The sequence below is a fragment of the Nuphar pumila genome, chromosome 5 (assembly GCF_984573655.1).
Source record: "Nuphar pumila chromosome 5, dmNupPumi1.hap1.1, whole genome shotgun sequence".
Lineage (NCBI taxonomy): Eukaryota > Viridiplantae > Streptophyta > Magnoliopsida > Nymphaeales > Nymphaeaceae > Nuphar > Nuphar pumila.
In genome coordinates, this window is record NC_143253.1 from 20,635,845 (window position 1) to 20,654,875 (window position 19,031).

Genomic DNA, 19,031 nt, shown 5'->3' on the forward strand with positions numbered 1-19,031 from the left:
CTCCCCTCTTGTATTTCTTACTCTTGAGAGCTCTCTCTCTTTCAATAAGAGGCATTTATATTTTTATGTTGTGTTGTCTCTTGTGGGTTTGGGTATTAGCCCCTCTTTGTTTGTTCATTAGTAGATGTTGTAAGTGCCTAGTGCACTCTTTGCTTTTCCGCATATTTCATTTCATGGTATCAAAGCCTTGTGTATGCTCTTCTTTTTAATATAGCTAGTGGTGTAGCTATATTTGTTTTTTTTGTTTCTCTCTCCTTGATATTCTCTTGTAAGTGGTTGTTATGGAAGGAGAACAAAATATTGATCTCTCCTTCAAGCTCAATGGTTCCAACTACATGATGTGGGCCGCCGCCATGGAAAACAACCTCAAAGGGAAAAAGCTTTGGGGATACGTTATGGGCACCATTCCGGAACCACAACTCCAACTAACTAAGATGGAAGGCGATCAAGAAAAAGCTCTTGAAGGTGATGCCCGCATAAAGGCCATTGAAGATCACCAATCTAAAATAGAAGATTGGGAGAGTAAGCATGCCAAGATTCTTGCTTGGTTCATGAATAATGTGGAGCTCAAGATTTGCGCCAACATTGCCAAATTTAAGATGGCAAATGAAGCATGGTTCTTCATGAAAGGTATGTTTACACAAAAAGACCTTGCTCGTCAATTCTTTCTTCAAGAAAAAATCCGGACTATCAAGCAAGGAGAAATGAGTGTTAGGGATTACTTTAGCACTCTTGGCCCTCTATGGGATGAGCTATCCTTACTAGAACCAAAATGGGTTTCTAGTATAGATGTGGAATTAAGGAGAGAACAAATGGAAAAAGAACACTTTTTCCAATTTTTACATGGGCTTAGGCCCGAATATGAACAAGTGAGATCCTCCCTCCTACATAGATCAAAGCCTCTTCCCTTGGAAGATGTCATAGCCGAAATATGCCAAGAAGAAACCCGTCTTGGCATGATTAAAGGAGGAAATGATGTCTTGGCCGTATCCAAACCCGGCAACCATATAAAAACCTACAAACCTCCTCATTTTGGAAGACAAAATAACTATAATGGCAACTATAGAAAAGCCATTTGCCATCATTGTCAAGAACCGGGTCATATAAGACCTAATTGCCCTAAGTTGAATGAAGCACCAAAAAATAAAGTTGCTTCCGTCGAAGAAGCTACTCAAAAGAAGGAGGAAGGAAACAAAGGAACAGACTCTTTTTCTCTTGCTCAACTATCGGAGGCACTACAAACTCTACTCAAGATTCCATCAACTTCGGGTGCCGCCGTAGCTTCCTCCTCTCCTCCAGGTATGTCGTCTTGGATCCTTGACTCTGGAGCTTCCTTTCATATGACCCCCCTTGAAAATGAGCTTTCCGATTTATGTAATAACTTTAAAAACTCCTATGTTTCAACTGCCGATGGTACATCTTTACAAGTTAAAAGTCTTGGAACCTTAAACTTTTCAAAAGACTTCTTTGTGCCAAACGTGAGAGTTGTACCTCAACTTAATTTAAATCTCCTCTCTGTTGCTCAAATATGCGATCATGGATGTAAAATCTCCTTCTCAACTAAGGATTGCTCTATACAGGATCTCCGGTCCGGGAAGCTGATTGGGAAAGGCCATAGAAGGGGAGATCTCTATTACATGAGCAACTTGAAACTCCCCATTAACTCTTTTTGTAACCATGTCCAAGATAAAAATATTGATATTTGGCATCAAAGACTTGGACATCCAAGTTTCTCAAAAATGTACTCCTTTCCATTTGGAAAGAAATTTTGTAATGAGAAACATTTTGTTTGCAAGAATTGTATTTTTGGCAAAATGAAATCTACTCCTTTTCCAAACCGGACTTTTGTATCCAAAAGACCTTTTGAGTTAGTCCATTCGGACGTTTGGGGCCCTTCCCCCGTCATGTCTAAAGGAGGGTACTCCTATTATGTCACTTTCATCGATGACTATACTAGGTATGTATGGATCTACTTTCTCAATTTAAAATCCGAAGTCTTTGAGTTTTTTAAAAAATTTCATATGATAGTTAAAAATCAATTTTCAAGTAATATCTCTACTCTTAGATCCGATTCGGGTGGAGAATATTTATCAAATGAATTTCAAAACTATTTAGAAGTAAATGGGATTTGTCATCAAAGATCGTGTCCTAGGACTCCTCAACAAAACGGCTTGGCCGAAAGAAAGCATAGACATATCATGGAAACCACTAGGACACTCCTTATTTCCAAAGAAATTCCAAAGAATTTTTGGGCCGAAGCGGCGTTAACCTCAACTTATTTAATAAATAGAATGATATCTTCATCCTTACAAAATACATCTCCATACGAAAAACTATTTGAAAGAACACATGACTTCAATAGATTAAGAGTGTTTGGATGTAAATGTTTTGTCCTTACTCATAAACGGGACAAATTATCTCCTAAAGCTATTGAATGTGTCTTCATGGGTTATGGAGAAAATCAAAAGGGTTTTAAATGTTTTGACTTGAAAAATAACAAACTCTATGTATCCAAAGATGTAACATTTTTGGAAAATGAAAATGGTTTTGTGAAAACTAAAGATATTGACGAAAGTGAATATACTTTTTTATTTGATCTTCTATCTCAAGAAGATGAGACTCCTCAAGAAGAGGAAATCTCTAATGAGTCTTTGAATGACCTAGAGGAAATCCCTCTTGATAATGCTGTAGATGAGAATAATAGACCAATCCAAACATATGTTAGGCGTGGTCAACAAACTCAGATAAGTGCCTTAGAAAAATACTCTCAAGGATCCGACATTGAAGAAACATCTTTAAAGAGATCTAGTCGGATCTCCAATCCTCCAAATAGGTTTGTTTCCTATGAGTCCCTAACTCCTAGATATAGAGCATGTCTAATTGCATTACATTCATTTCATGAACCTTCACACTATAATGAGGCCAAAAATATTCCCCAATGGGTTGAAGCCATGAACTTAGAGCTTAGTGCCCTTGAAAAAGCAAAAACTTGGGAAATAACTTCGTTACCCACTGGAAAGAAATCAATAGGATGTAGATGGGTCTTCAAAATTAAAACCAAGAGTGATGGTTTGCTCAGGAATATGGTATAGATTATGAAGAAACCTTCGCACCTGTTGCTAGAATGACTAGTGTTAGGACTCTTATTGCTATTGCGTCTGTAAAGAAATGGCCTATCTATCAACTTGATGTTAAGAATGCATTTCTAAATGGCGAATTAAATGAAGAAGTTTACATGGATCCCCCACCAAGAGTATGTATTGGTAAAAATAAAATTCTTAAACTTAAAAAGGCATTATATGGTTTAAAACAAGCTCCAAAGGCTTGGCATGATAGATTTAGTAATGTAATGACAAGTTTAAATTTTCGTTCATGTTATACTGACACTGCTTTGTTTGTGAAAAGTGCAGGGTCTTCTGTAGTTATTTTACTACTTTATGTTGATGATATGATCATCACAGGAAGTGATGAGCAAGGCATTAATGATATTAAAAAGGTTTTGAAAGAAAATTTTGATATGTCTGACCTTGGTTTCTTAAGATATTTTTTAGGAATTGAAGTGGCGTACTCTCCTCGAGGGTATATTCGCTCTCAGATGAAACTTGCTGCTGACATCTGTTCCAAATCGGGTATCTCCGATGACAAGAAGACAGAAACCCCAGAAGTCATCAATGCAAAATTAAGGTTGGAAGATGGAACACCTCTCGAGGATCCTACTCCCTACCGGCAACTTGTTGGGTCTCTAACCTACCTATCCATCACACGGCCAGACATTGCTCATGCCGTCCACTCTGTCAGTCAGTTTCAACATGCACCTACAACCGTGCACATGAATGCAGTCTTAAGGATTGTCAGATATATCAAAAATACCATAACCAAGGGAGTTTTTCTTTCTTCTGCCTCGTCACTTGATTTAATTGCTTATACTGATGCAGATTGGGGAGGAAATCCCAATGACCGTGTCTCAACTACCGGTTTTTGTGTTTTCTTAGGTGACTCTATGATTTCGTGGAGATGCAAGAAGCAACACAAAGTATCATTGTCCTCAACGAAAGCAGAATATCGTGCTATGGCCACTACAACCATGGAACTTGTGTGGCTAAGAAGCCTCCTCAGTGATATGGGTATTGTCATCTCTACTCCTTCGAAGATGTGTTGTGACAACAAAAGCGCAATCTATATTGCAAGCAATCACACCTTCCATGAGCGTACTAAACATATTGAGATGGACTGCCATTACGTTCGGGATGAATACCTAAGAGGAACTATAGCACTACCTTACGTCACATCTGAGTACCAGTTGGCGGACTTCTTCACTAAGGCTCTTGCGGCTCCTCGGTTTTTGTTTCTCCTTAACAAGCTTTCGGTTATATCCCCGTAAAGCTTGAGGGAGGGTGTTAAAATATATGTAATTCATATATATATATATAATACCCGATAGGGGTATTTCTGTCATTTCACAAGTACCCGATAGGGGTACTTGTTTTTCTTAGTTTATTTTTCTCTTTATTTTTTGTAAAATATATTTTTTATTTTTTGTTTTTTGCTCACTAAAAGGGGGGCCCACCATGTAGTCGATGGGGCCTCCAACGGTCACATTAGTGACCGTTGGGGGCTCCCAACGACTACATGGGGAGCCCCCTAGGTGGCTCTCCTTTTAAGGCCTCTTGGCCCTCTCCCTCTCCTTCTCTTGTGTATAAATAGGGGTGCTCCCCTCTTGTATTTCTTACTCTTGAGAGCTCTCTCTCTTTCAATAAGAGGCATTTATATTTTTATGTTGTGTTGTCTCTTGTGGGTTTGGGTATTAGCCCCTCTTTGTTTGTTCATTAGTAGATGTTGTAAGTGCCTAGTGCACTCTTTGCTTTTCAGCATATTTCATTTCATATTCTTTCTCTACACTTTGGTTGGAGCTCTTTGAAGTGTTGTTTGGTGGTGATCCAAGAACTCATCTTCTTACATGGTATAAGAGCTTGGTGATCAAGCCAAGTTTATTTTCGGTACATCGAGAAATGTGACATTCAAAGTTTGAAAAAGAAGTGAAGTTCTTTTCAAGTGTATGTGAAATCGTGTAAAAGATTAGAGGAGGTCTCGCACTCGTTAATCGGTGACAGAGTACTCATTATCCATTCTCCTTCTCACTCACTTCTTCTCCACTCCTTTCTTCTCTTTTTTAATTTTTCCTTTTCAAACCTTGTAAAATGGATGGCAATGATAATGTCACCATTAAACCTATTAAGCTCAACGATTCTAACTATGTTACATGGACTTCAATTATGAAGCACCTTATATGGGAAAAGAGGTTGTGGGGATTAGTGGATGGGACCGATTCGGAACCCAAACTAATTCTTACAAAAATAGAAGGTGAGAATGAGATACCTCTTACGGAGGTTGAGAAAAAATAAAGTCATTACCACTTACAAAAAAAAGTAGAAGGAATGGAGAATGGGACATGCCAAGATTAAGTCTTGGCTCATTAGTAGTGTCGATATCAAAAAATGTTCAAGTCTTGCAAAAAGTTAAACATGCAAACAATACTTAGGACTATCTTAAGATAATGTATTCTCTTAAAGACATTGCACATGTGTGCAATTTACAATATAAAGTATGAAATATGGTTTAAGGGAACAAGCGCATTAGAGAGTACTATAATAGCTTGTCCGAATTATGGGAAGAGTTGGCTCTTCTTGAACTAAAGTGGCATTGTCTAAAAGACATAAAACTCTGTCAAAACCAAATAAATACGGAGCATTTTTTTCAAGGATTAAAATCGAAATTTAAATCAACCAAATCTGTTTTTCTTGATCGAAGAAAGGTTCCTTCAATAAAAGACATGATAGAAGAATTAAGTGTGGAAGAGAATAGGCTTAAAAAAAGAATCTCCAAGTGTGATAATGACTCGATTCTAGCCGTATCTAGACCGAGAAACTATGTCCGTACATAGAAACCTCCACACTATGAGAGGACAAATGATGAAAAACAAGGAAATGAATTTGAAAAGAGAAAAGTCATTTGTTACTATTGTCGAGAACCGGGACATGTGAAAACTTATTGTCCGAAATTGAAGAAACCCTACGAGAAGAAGGTTGCCTCTGTCGGACGTCCACAAGAATCAAGTGAACCATCCATTGGAAGCATGTCCTTAACACAATTAGTGGAGGCACTTCAACATCTACTCAAAGGAGCACTTTCATCCACTAGGGTTGTTGTCTCTTCCGTCAGCATCTCTGATCCCGATAAATCTCTGTGGCTTCTTGACTCATGTGCCTCTTTTCATATGACACCAAATATTGATATGTTATCCGAATATCATAACTCAAGTGGGTCAAATATTTTACCGCTAATGGAACATCTCTTGAAATTAAATGAATAGGAAATTTTGCAAATACTTCTCAAAACTCAAAAGGTTTTTGTATTCCACAAATTAGATATATTCCTAAACTTAATCTAAATCTTTTATCTGTCTCTCAATTATCTGACCATGGATGTAATATTTTCTTTCCCTCTCATGGTTGTCGAATGCAGGATCACCAGTCAGGGAAGCTGATCGGAGAATGTCATAGAGAAGGAGGCTTATACTACGTGGATTTTTTGAAAATACCCAATACATTATATTGTAATGTTCAGAAAATGGACTTAGATCTACGACACAAAAGACTTGGCCATCCTAGTATATCCAAGATACAGTTATTTCCAAAGATGGAAAATTTTTGTAATTTTGAAAACTTTACATGTGAAAAATGTATTCTTGGTAAAATGAAAAGATTACCTTTTCAAGAAAGAACCTTTGTCTTTTCTTGACCACTTGAGTTAATACATTCGGATGTGTAGGGACCCACACTTATTATATCAGAAGGTGGCTTTATGTATTATGTAATTTTCGTAGATGATTTTACAAGACACACTTGGATTTATTTTCTTAAGCATAAATTTGTAGTTTTCTCACACTTTCAAATATTTCATAATTTAGTCAAAATCAATTTAAGAATGATATTTCAATCTTTCGCACCAATTCAGGAGGAGAATTTCTATCAAAAGAATTTAAAGATTATTTGAATCTATACGGTATCACGCATCAAAGATCATGTCCCTATACTCCTCAACAAAATGGCTTAGCAGAAAGAAAGCATAGGCGTATTATAAAGACAACAAGAACTTTACTTATTACACATCAAGTACCAAAAACCTTTTGGGCCGAAGCTAGTTTAACGGTAATTTATTTTATTAATAGAATGTCATCCTCTTCATTAAACAATATATCTCTTGTTGAAAAAAATTTCAAACAAATTCCAGATTATTCTAGGTTAAGGGTTTTTTGGTGCAAGTGTTTTGTTTTTTCTGACAAAAATGACAAACGCTCTCCTTGTGCTATTCCTTGTGTTTTTTTAGGATATGCAAATCACCAAAAAGGCTATAGATGCTTTGATTTTAAAACTAAAAAGTTATGTGTCAAGAAATGTATCTTTTTTGGAAAAGGAAAGTTTTTTTAGATTGAGAACTCTAATGAAATAGATGAGTATTTTTTTATTGGACTTGGTTCAAAAAATTGATGAAGGTGATATTGATGAAAGCCAAGAAGATCAAAATGACATGATAAGTACATAATTATTTCGTGATAATCAAGATTGTATTCAATACTCTAGGCGGGGTAATTTAGAACAACCATGTGCTCTCAAAAAATATACTAAAGAACATGAACAAATATCAAGAAGAAGGTCATCTAGAGTGTCAAAAGTCCCCAAAAAATTTGTGTTTTATGAGTATTTTTCACCGAAGTATCAAGCCTACATTGCCTTAATACATTATTACATAGAGCCTTCTAATTATGTTGCAATGACAGCAAAGGAACAGTCTGAATGGGATGAAGCAATGACAGCAAAATTAAATGCCTTAGAAAAGGCGAGTACCTAGACTATTCAAGATATTTCGCTAGGCAAAAAGCTTATAGGTTGTCGATGGGTGTATAAAGTTTTGCCAAAGGCTATTTCCAAGAGTATGGAATAGACTATGAAGATACATTTATTCCAGTCGCTAAAATGAACACAGTTAGGACTTCAGTAACTCTTGTCTCTGTAAAGAAATGGCATATATATCAAATGGATGTCAAGAATGCATTTCTCAATGGAAGCTTAGCCGAAGAAGTGCATATAGAACCACCATCTGGCATTAATATTCCTAAAGGAAAAGCTCTTCGTTTAAATAAAGCTTTGTATGATCTTAAACAAGCACCAAAAGCTTGGCATGACAAATTTAGTCAAGTTATGCTTGATCTTGGTTTTCAATCTTGTCTTACTGACAACTTTATTTGTTAAGAATTCTGATGCAGATATTATTATCCTTCTCCTCTATGTAGACGACATGATCATCACTGAAAGTGATAAACACAGAGTTGACAACATTAAAAAAATTCTTAAAATACACTTTGAAATGAGTGATTTAGGATTTTTAAAATTCTTTCTTAGTATAGAAGTTGCTTATTCCTCTAGAGGCTATTTGCTAACTCAATCTAAATATGCTCTAGATATTGTTGACAAGTCTGGTATCTCAGATGAAAAACAGGTCGACACTCCCGAAGTTGTAAATATCAAAATGAATATTGATGATGGAGAACCGCTTAAAAATCCAACACCTTACCGACAACTTGTCGGGGCACTATCTTATCTCTCCAGTACAAGACCTGACATTGTGCATGTCGTTCACACAGCAAGCCAATCTCAGCATGCTCCTATCATTGTTCATATGGGAGTTATTTTATGTATTATTAGATATATTAAAACCTCCATTTTTCGAGGATTTTTCTTGTATGTTTCTTTCTCATTAAATCTAATTGCTTATACTGATGCAGATTTGGGAGGTGATCCCAATAATCGACACTCAACTACTAGTTTTTGTGTATTTTTAGGTGAATCATTGATCTCTTGAGGTGCAAGAAACAACAAAAAGTCACCCTCTGATCAACTGAAACCGAGTACAGAACTATGGCTACAACCACTATGGAAATAGTCTGGCTCGCTTGCTTCATGACATGGGTGTTCAGAGTACAGGAAAATCCCAGATCCAGCAGCAAACAGGAGTCGACTCGGGTCCAGGGCCAGACCCGGACCCGAGACCCAGATCCAGCTGCACACGTTAAATACCCATCTTAGGGTTGTGTGCAGCACAGACGATGAAGATTGGAATTAACGCAACTCTTTTCTTTTTGGGGTTCCCTCCAGTTTTTCTTTCTTTTCAGCAGCCTTTGTCATTCCTTTTGGTTTTCTTTATTACTTTCCTGTCAGTCCATTATTGCTTTTGTCATTACTTCCCTATTGTTTATTACTTTCACTGTTCCTTTTCAGTTTCACGTCAGTCTTTGTAGCCTTTATTCACTTTGTCTATTTGGTATTCCAGCCGCAAGTTTCAGTTTTACCTATTACTTGTCATATTCATTGTGCTCCCTTACCGATCTCATAAATAAGTATTGCTCGGATTGATTGATCCGATTATGTTTTTTTCTGGTTCACGTTTCCTGGGAATACTCGTGGCTGATCGACTGGTTGTGGGTTGGAAGACCAACATCACGTCAACCCCTCGTTGCGTTGGATCGTGCCCCTACTTGTTGCACCCAAGTGCATCCCAGAACCCGATCTCCCACTAGAGTCGTGATTCTCACCCTCTCCTCCAGGGTGCCTCGCTGGAGTCTGATCTCCTCACTGCAGCACATCGGAACCCATTAACGTGGGTTGTGTGTTAATCCTTTGTTGCACCGAAAGCGTGCCCGGTACCCATTACGTGAAGGCTGACCTTGGATTTTCTCATCCTCTGCATCAAAATGGTATCAGAGCCCAGCCCCTCCTCCTTCGTCAACGGCATGACGCAAGGGGCGAGGAACGGTCCTACAAACAGAAAGACACGAGAGAAGATCATGAAGCGAATGCTCGACATGGTGACAGAGATGCAAGAAGACATGCTACGCTTAAGCGAGGATGTTGCTGGCATATCGAAACGACTGGATGGACTCGAAGATCGGATCGTGGTCCTCGAGTCGTCGGTGGAGACGCACACAACTCCCATGCTGAAAACGAGTGGTGGATTGGGCGTCAATGTTGTTGGTCTCACGGGTGCGATGGCGATTGAACCAGTCCAACCGAACGTCCAACAAGCTGCCGTGCAACCGGATGGCATTGAAGTGGGCCTGCTCAGGGATGTCGGTCGCGCAACCAACCAACAGACGGTACCGTTTCTGAACTCTGTCTCGGTAGCTGCAATGAACCAGATCTGCGGTGCCTACCCACCGCCCCAGAGGGTCGTCGAGAGGTTTCCCAACGTAGGCTCGAGCACGTAGACTTGGCCACAACCTGTGGTAAAGGTTTTGCAGGACAAAAATGGCCTGCGGGATCCAAACCTGGCGGTGCGTCGAGCTGCGAGCAATGTGCCAATGGCAGGAGACAGGACAGACTTGTTTTCCCCCCTGAAAACCGCTCGTGGGGGCTCGATCGCAACCCACCAACGAGCCGGAGAAGGTGATCCAGTTTTTGGTAAGCATGTTTGTCTTGTTGGTATTTCAGCCAGACCCCTAAGACCACGTGATGGAGAGACAGAAATTCAGCTTGTGCTTCCATGGGATGCCATAGCAGATGGTATAGGTGGTCAACTTCGAAACCAATCTACAAGCTATAATTTGGAGTCGTCCAGGAATATTGTTTCACATAGTGAACACCCAACAGCTATTACCAACGACTCCTTAATGTTATCCCCAGATGTTTCTGTTGCAGCCAATTCCCCTTTATTTCAACTCCAGAAGGTTGTGGCGTTTGTTGTGCTTGTGATGGTTGGAGATAGAACTTGGGCTTCTGGTATTGTTCTCAACTCTGAGGGTCTGATACTTACAAATGCTCACCTTTTAGAGCCGTGGAGGTTTAGAGAAGTGCCTCAAGCTAGTGGATCGGCTTCAAACAAACAATGGACATTTCCCATCCTTACTGGAACAAAAGAGATAGAATCCAGCAATGAGATGCAAGCAGTTTATGCATTGGATGCAGAGTTCACAAGTCCATTATGGATTTTTGGCATCAAATCTTATTATTTGGTGCAGAAAAATGGAGAGAATACCTATCTGGCTTGCAGTTACAGGCAGAGGGGAAGATCATATTTTGGCCTGCTAGATATTATTCAGGGCTCTCTCAGTTTTTTTGATATCCCATTCACAGACATCAGAACTATTATTGCAAAGGGCAGGTACTTGTGCATAGAGGGTGCCTCTTCCACTCTGCCATTATCAATAGGCAAAGTGACTTTAGATGAAAATTGTTCCAAAGTTGTTGACTTTTCTACATTGTGGTCATCCTTCCGGCCTAGTTTGGAATACAAAGCATGCCTAAGCACACCAGAGATTATAGAGTTCCCTACTGAGGTCCCTGACCAAAAGGCATATGTGTATTTCTATCCACCGGTCAATCATTTATATCAAGTTGGTCATGAAGAAAAACCTCCTTTGCTATTGAAGTCATGGGGGCCCAACAAGTGATGGCATCATGAACAAACAGAATTTGTTGCCTGTGTCTGCCAAAGTCCTTAACTCTGGGGATGATGTAATGGCATCTGTGCAAGATCCTATTTACCAAGGTTATGGAAGAATACGTGTTAGGTTGGATCGTATCAACCAAAAGATATGGCATGATGCAAGAGCAGTATATATTTCGAGAGGCCCATTGGATATTGCCCTGCTGCAAATAGATCCTGTTCCAAATAGTATTTGCCCCGTCAATCCAGGCGTTGCTTGTCCACAACCTGGGTCTAAAGCATTTGTGATAGGACATGGTCTTTTGGGACCTCAATCAAACCTTTGTCCATCTGTTAGTTCTGGTGTGGTCTCAAGAGTTGTTAAGACCCAGGGTCCTCTTAAGGCTTCTGAAACTATGAGAGGTGATATAGAGGGGAAATGTGTGCAATGCTTGAAACAGCGGTTGCAGAGCATCCGAGTGGAAGTGGTGGCGGTGTTTTGAATTCTAAAGGACATCTGATTGGGCTTGTGACCAGCAATGCAAGGCATAGTGGTGGGACTATACTTCCTCACCTGAACTTCAGCATTCCATGTGCCGTTCTTGAACTCATCCTCGAGTTCACATCAGATATGCAGGATTGGCACATTTCGCCTATCTTCAATGTCTGGTCTATACGCATACCGTGGTGACAATAAGTCGTCAGAGCCGACTTCTTCCCAACCAGGGGAGAATGATGCAGAGCACAGACGTCCCAGATCCAGCGGCAAACAGGAGTCGACTCGGGTCGAGGGCCAGACCCGAACCCGAGACCCGGATCCAGCTGCACACGTTAAATACCCATCTTAGGGTTGTGTGCAGCAAAGACAATGAAGATTGGAATTAACGCAGCTCTTTTCTTTTTGGGGTTCCCTGCCGTTTTTCTTTCTTTTCAGCAGCCTTTGTCATTCCTTTTGGTTTTCTTTATTACTTTCCTGTCAGTCCATTATTGCTTTTGTCATTACTTCCCTATTGTTTATTATTTTCACTGTTCCTTTTCAGTTTAACGTCAGTCTTTGCAGCCTTTATTCACTTTGTCTATTTGGTATTCCAGCCGCAAGTTTCAGTTTTACCTATTACTTGTCATATTCATTGTGCTCCCTTACCGATCTCATAAATAAGTATTGCTCGGATTGATTGATCCGATTATGTTTTTTTCTGGTTCACGTTTCCTGGGAATACTCATGGCTGATCGACTGGTTGTGGGTTGGAAGACCAACATCACGTCAACCCCTCGCTGCGTTGGATCGTGCCCCTACTTGTTGCACCCAAGTGCATCCCAGAACCCGATCTCCCACTAGAGTCGTGATTCTCACCCTCTCCTCCAGGGTGCCTCGCTGGAGTCCGATCTCCTCACTGCAGCACATTGGCACCCATTAACGTGGGTTGTGTGCTAATCGAGTAGAATCAACGTCAGCCCCATTAGTGTATTAGTGTTGGCGCCTTTGTTGCACCGAAAGCGTGCCCGGTACCCATTACGTGAAGGCTGACCTTGGATTTTCTCCTCCGCTGCATCAGGCATACAGTGATATGCAGTAATACTTGCATGACCCTGATAGCAGCGTCCATTCATTGTCGCACTCTACATCGTGATTATCCATACTCACCTATTACCAGCCGCCACCTGCTAGTCTTTTCTCTTTTGCATTTCCAACATCTCTCGGTCTGCATCTCATACCCCAATCATACTCAACTGCCTACCTGTTAACCTCTGCATAACCCAGCCTATTCCCAGTTTTCGTTCACCCCTCATATCATTATACCACCTTGCATATCAAATGGCATTTTCTTTTTCCTGTTATTACTGTGCATTCACCTATATATTTCTCTTGCATCAACAACTCATCCTTGCACATTTTCACTGTGTATCTTATGATTTCTGCACATAGCATACAGCCATCTATCTTGTTACCAACGTGTAACCCTTGGCTGCATTTACAAAAGTGCCTGCATACCTTCATTATCTGTGTCTGTTCATCAATATAGACAATCACAACTCCATCCCAGCCTTCATTATGTGTCATTTCACAAACATTTGGATGTGCTGATTGAAGCCAATTTGCTAACATTGTTAAGGTAAGCTCACTGATGATATTGAGATCCATTCACAAATATCATTAATTGCAGAATTTCAGTTGCCAAGATAGATTTGCTGCAATCAGCTCATGACTAAGACTTATTGATATACCTTATTATGATAAGTCGTTTCATCTGTTGAGGTCTAGTTTTAACATAAAATCAGTTTTGAGCATGATTTTGAAAAGTGATTTTGTAGTCTGTTCAACATATCAATAAGCTGAAATAGTTCAACTCATCATCATAGTATGAGTGTGCATCCCAATTCTCATTTTTCTTATAAGGTAGGGTATATGTCATATATATATATATACACATATATATATATATGCATATACGTACATGTGCATGGGTATATATACAAGTGTATATCATTTTCTGCTTTCTCCATCATAAACATATTGGCATATGATCATTTTTACCATTAACCTCCATATGACATATGCAATTTTTCTTCTATCTTCATATTAACCCAGTTGTTTTGCAGGAAATATGTGGAAAAAGTCATTATTTGGAGTTGTAAATTTGATTTCATGTATTGTAATAGTTAGATCTTAATGAGAATGTACATTTCCTGTTTTAGATAGAATGCATGAGCATAAATTACTTGTTTTCATGTTTTTTGATCTTTATTTCCTAAAATCTCACAATGGTAAAACATGAATGGCACGTGCATCATTTCGTAAGAAGTAATTAATCCTAAGTTGATGATTTACATCAATGGCCATAGTCAGGATGTAAACAAAACTTAGGATTTTTATCTTTTATAAAATAACACTGGATCCACACTGGATCCTTTTTCAAAAGTTCATCATATTTTCTTTAAATATTTTCCTCTTTTTATCAGAGTTTAATTTAAAATTAATTCAATATATATACCAATGGCCATACTCAGGGTATATTGAGAGTTAATTTTATTTTAAACTCTATAAAAAGCACCAAAAATGTGTTTTATTCTTCACTTGAATTTAAATGTGATTGTTATATAATACATTCAATGACCATAGTCAGGGATGTATTATATCTTCAATCTCATTTTTAATTTATTTAAAAAATGAAATATGATTTTCAAAATCCAATTTTAAAATTCTTTAGATTCATTCATCATTTAGGATAGAACTGCATCATATTTTCAAAAATCTTTTTCAAAAACCCAAGTGAGTTTCGAATCTCTTTTCTTCAAATTTTTTTTAAAAATTCCAATTCTATCTCAAATTTCAAAGTCCAATTTGACTTTGAAATTTCAAAATCATTTTATATTCAAACTTCAAAATCCAATTTCGAAGTTCAATTTAACTTTGAAGTTTCTGATTCATCTTCAAATTCAAAACCAAGTTTATCTTCCTATCTTCGAAATTCAAAATCAAAGTTTGAGATTGATTCTGAATCTCAAAAGCTTGACATTTCCTAAGTTTTAAATTCTGGGTTTTCAAAACCCAGATCCATATTCAAAAGTCCCATTTGGACTTTCAAAGTCCAAATCCAAAGTTAGATCAACTTGGATTCAAATTTCTAAATACAATCTCCACTTTTGGATCTCAGACTCCAGATCTAAATTACATCTTGGATTCCAGACCTTAGATCCAATTCCATTTAGGATTCAGAATCCACCTCCACTTTTGGATCTCAGACTTCAGATCCAATTTCATTTCAGGATCCAGAATTCAACTTCCACTTTGGATCTCAGACTTCATATCCAAATTCATTTTACGATCAAGAACCCAATTCCACTTTGGATCTCAGACTTCAAATTCAAATTTCATTTAGGATCCAGTATTCAATTCCATCTTGGATCTCAGATTTCTGATCCAAATTTCATTCCAAATTTTGGATCAAATTCCATCTTGGATCTCAGATTTCATATTCAAATTTCATCTTAGGATTCAGACTGTGGATTCAAATTCTATCCTGATTTCGGGATTTCAAATCCAATTCCACTTTCAAATCCCATTTGGACTTCTTAAATCTATTTCTATTTTTAAATTCCATTTGGATTGCTCAAATTCCATCTTGATTTCCAAATAAAATTCAATTCCACATTTTCAAGTATTCATTCCCTCTCCTAAATCCAAGTTTAAAAGTTCAAATTCAAAGTTCATTTCTGACTTTGAAATTTCCTTTCTTTTCCTTTTATCTCAGCTTTAAATCATTCTTTTCAAATTCAAGAGTTATCTTCCCAACTCCAAATTATTTCAAAGACTTAGATGTCTCTCCTGATCTATCTCTAAGTTTAGATTCAACCATTTCTTCACTCCATTATCAAGTTCATCTCAGAAACACTTGGAGATTTTCAAAAATCATTTTTCGAAAAGAGCATACATTCTTGCATTTTTCACAAGCATGATTCTTTGTGCATTTAGACTTAGGATAAATTCTTAGATAATGTTTACGCAAAGCAAAAGGCATAAATTCGATCATTGGTTGGATTACCCCTGGTAAAGGCGCCAGGAACGGTCGAACCTCGTACCGACGAGCGAATCCTGTCGCTCTATTTTCTCGCAATATTTCAAAACGGAGGCGAGTAATTTTCTAAATATTTTCAAATCAAGGTCAAGTGAGACCCCCTAAAAGTGTTCCTCTTCTTCTCTTCTTTTCTTTTCTCTTCTCTCTTCTTTTCTGTCTTTTATTTTTCTCCCTTCAAAAAGGAGGAAAATAGGGGTTAGAAAGGAAAAGAGAGAGAAAGAAACCAAAGAGGAAAAAATTTGCGATGATCACACTTACCTAGAACCACTTTATGAATCATGAGGTAAAGTGATTTTTTCAATATGCACATGCTCAATGGCATTTATGTCGAAGTTCGGATCCAACCATGAATCCTCCAACCAATTGGGATCACTAGGAAACATTGGATCTTCCTTCTCCACAATCCACTCATCGTTTGAGTCTATATGATCTAGACATATAAGGTCTTTGGTAGCCCTCCTCCTCATATTTCTCTCTCATAATTTCATATTGTACATTACAAAAACCAATGCATTCATCTTCTCTTGTTCAAGTCTAGTCATCCGTTTTGTATGCACCTATAATTTCAAATCATTGATAATCAATTATAAAATAATTACACTTATAAAAATGTATTTCAAAAATAAAATACAAAGTTACAAACCAATGAGAAAGTACTCAAATTCCTCTCACAGCCTGATGCACTGCACGTCAAACTTAGAATTCGAATTGCAAAATTCATCAATTCAGGATTTTCGTGCCCAAATGAAGTTCATCAATCAATTGCATTCAAATAAAACAATAAAAATTTGATAAAAACATTAACAATGTCACAATTAATAAAAACATAAAGAAAATATTAACAAATAACAACATAATTGTAAACTTACCAGGACTTTTTAATTTTCTTGTTGTAACGACTGTCTCTCTACCAAACAACTTGTTTGCCTTTTTAAATGCATCGATTTGAGTTGTAATTTTCAACTGAACATTTGCATTAGAAACCAAATTTTCAACACAATCATAAAAGTCACTCATAACTTCTTCATCCGGGTTGAAGATGTCAACATAATGAAAATGAAGACTTAAATAATAGGCAGTTGCATGCAAAGGCTTATGAAGTTGCAATTCGCATCGTCTATCAATGATATCCCAAATAGGTTTATATTTTTTTTCAACATTGTCAAAGTTTGAAGCAATTTCCTCATTTGCTCTAACCATTGCCTCGTACAAAAATATCATAGCAGACTCATCTGCATCCACTAATCGCAACACTTTCACGAGAGGCAATGTAGATTTAATTGCATATGAAATGGCAACCCAAAATTTTTATCATTAAGAACAATACAAGAACTAAAAACTGTTCTTAGCATCAGATTTTTTATAGTAATTAGATTATCTAAATTTAAACACAAGAACATTGACTTAAATTCTTTCTTATAACATTCAATACTACGAAGCGTGAGATATGTTACGGCAAAACGAGTGACGGCTGGACGTAGAAGTTATTTATTCTTTGTGAACTTTCTCATCAAATTTAATACCCATGCATAACTATAGATATATCTTGTAATTTTTTTGTCTTTTCTACTGTATCTTTAAAAATTGGTATTTTCAATATCTTCTAACATCAGATCCAAGCAATGCGCTGCACATGATGTCCAAAAACATGGTTTTCCTGTTGTTAACATATTCTCAGCTGACACATAATTTGGTGCATTATCTGTAATAAATTGCACCACATTACTTTCACCAACTTCTTCAAACAACTTACACAAATTTGCATCATTTTTTCCATGTCGCTGATGTCAACGGACTTCAAAAATACTGTCCCAGATGAACTATTCACAAGAAAATTAATTAAGTTTATTCCTTTTCCATTTGTCCAACCATCTGCCATAATGATACAACCAAGTTTTGGCCATTCCTTTTTGAACTCTTTTAAAATTTCATAAGTAGAATTTACCTCATCTTTCAAAATCCATGTTATAATCTCGTGGTAAGAAGGTGGTTTGAACCCTCGCCCATAATTTGTAATAGCTTCTACCATTGCACCAAAATATGGACTATTGCAAAGATTAAATGATAGGGCATTTGAATAAAAAGATCTAACAATAGCACGACATACGTTTTTTCTCTCATCCCTTTTAAAAGCAGTGTTTATTGTCGTTTGTCGTTCTTCTTTGTTCACAAAGAGATCCATGGGACCACCAGTGCTTATTTTTGCAACACTACATGATCCACTGGCTTCTTTGTTCACATTATTGCTTGTTGATGATCCAAAATAAACACTCATCCCGATTTCGAACTTGTTTTGTTCCTCTTGCTTCTTTTGCTTCTGATCCCTTAGATGATTCTGAAAAAACCTTTTCACATCGGGTGGAACCGCTTCGCACATGCTTATACCATGTTTCGTACCAGCTAAGTGATGTTTCAACAAATAGATGCCTCATGTAGTCTCTTTATGACAGTAATTGCAAATTACATATCCTACGAGTTTAGGATCTTTAGTGGGATTTGGAACTTTAGCCCCATGATCCCATCCTACATCTCTTCCCATTGTTCAACTGCAAAAATGCATATAAGAAACTATATATTAACACAAAAAATTATAAAAACTCAAAGAGTTAAAAAAGAACTGAGACAATGTTTTATATAATCCAATGAATTCGTATTCATATTCAATAAGAATCAACATATATAACTTGGAAACTAATTATATAACTTTATGCCACTAGCAGTCATTAGCATTCAGCTATGATTTTAACGATGTCATAAATAATATCCCACACCTACGTAGACATACTTAAGATCATTTCAATAACTGAAATCTTCTGAAAGCTATTGCAGCGTTTGTATTGAATATACCAAAAAAGACAAGGAAAAGTTTTACATTACAAATACCATTCTTTGATAAGAGACACATTCAACAAGGGTCTTGGCATGAGATCTTATTTTTGTTGTTTTTCAAACATTAGAAAACAAAATTCTCTTCAC

General features: G+C 37.4%; 1 protein-coding gene across 2 annotated transcripts in view; it reads right to left on the minus strand.

The window, feature by feature from the left end:
• LOC149837050 (uncharacterized) overlaps positions 1-19,031 on the minus strand; it is an 81,144-nt gene that overhangs the window by 16,360 nt on the left and 45,753 nt on the right. The window lies entirely within an intron of this gene.